Source organism: Teleopsis dalmanni, chromosome X (assembly GCF_002237135.1).
Source record: "Teleopsis dalmanni isolate 2A chromosome X, ASM223713v2, whole genome shotgun sequence".
Classification (NCBI taxonomy): Eukaryota; Metazoa; Arthropoda; class Insecta; order Diptera; family Diopsidae; genus Teleopsis; species Teleopsis dalmanni.
Window position 1 is genome coordinate 16316222 of NC_051848.1, and position 1305 is coordinate 16317526.

General features: G+C 29.4%; 1 protein-coding gene across 2 annotated transcripts in view; it reads left to right on the plus strand.

The window, feature by feature from the left end:
• The first annotated feature begins 1084 nt into the window (after nt 1-1084).
• LOC119662461 overlaps nt 1085-1305 on the plus strand; it is a 9076-nt gene continuing 8855 nt past the window's right edge. Inside the window, exons 1-2 of one of the 2 annotated variants that reach the window (XR_005250783.1) lie at nt 1085-1122; nt 1186-1272. The gene's annotated coding sequence lies outside the window, so the exon portion shown is untranslated. The remainder of the gene's footprint in view (nt 1123-1185; nt 1273-1305) is intronic. The other variant, XM_038072081.1, reaches the window with a different exon arrangement.

Consider the following 1305-nt stretch of genomic DNA (forward strand, 5'->3'; position numbering starts at 1 on the left):
AATGTTTACGAAAACAGCTTAAAATAAAAGCATGAAATGCAAATACGTCACATCAATCCACTGTACACAAAAACAGAAGAAAAATGCAGGGTTGTTACATTTGCTAATAAATTTTTGTCATAAAGACTTTATTAATACCAGTTTTTGTTTTCATTTAGAGTTGCAAACAAATACTCGCAACTTACAAAAGAAAACATGTGAAGCAACATCAATGCTCCTAAAATCTTCAGAGTAAAGCTTTATAATGCATTCACAATCTCTCATCTAGGCATTTGCTCATTTTTATTAATGAGAGAACGTTGACTTTATAATAAGCTCATATATGCAGTTGACATAATATATCACATAAAAAAATTAAATATATATTTGATATATTAAATCATTTGTATACATTTTATATCTTAATTATGTAATCAATTAATAAAAATAAAGGGCCGATTTTTACTATCATGAACTTGAAAACCGGTTGCTTATTGAAGAGAGAGGGAAGAGAGTGTAATGTGAGTTTATGAATTTCACGCAATGAAATTTGCTGCGTTTCTTCAGCTTGACACGCATATATATGCAATGTTATGTTTATGTTTACCTTTTAATGCTAAATACTCTCAATTTCTGTGCTCTGCATACTACATACAAGCATTTTATACGTTTACACAAAACAAAACAAATTTCACACTCATGAGAGTTCATGATAGAGTAAACTGAACTGACAGTTCATGTTATCGTCAAGTTCATCTCACGTTCATGATAGTGCAAATAGGCCCAAAGATTTTATTATGTACTTACTTCCTCAGTGCTTTTATTGACAGCTCAGCTGTTGTTTGTTTAGATTTTACTTATAAAACATATAACTTATATATCAAATTTTGCTTGTGTGAAATTTATTTTCAAAGATCGCATTCGACATTCGTAAAACTGCCTAACTGAGACAGTGTGAATGTGCTATTAAACTATTTCAGAAGATATGGCAACCACTTTTTCCTGCGGTATGCCATTCGCTTAAATGACGTTCCTCTTATTTTATTTTTATTAAGCTGTGTAAGTAAAAGCTATATTTTGATTATAATAAAACGTTTAAATTTGTTGATAATGTACATCTTGTCAGAGATATAAATAATAAAAGTAAGTCAATTACATAAATAGACTGAAGATGTTTATTTTGATATTATGAATTTCTCTTAAAAGAAGTGATCGTATAGGAGAAAACGGCTCAAGCTTCCAATGGCAGAGGAAATAGTTGGATGTGATCAAAGGTGTGGTAACTAAAATTAAGTATATCATTGCTTTTACATAAAAATTATTTGT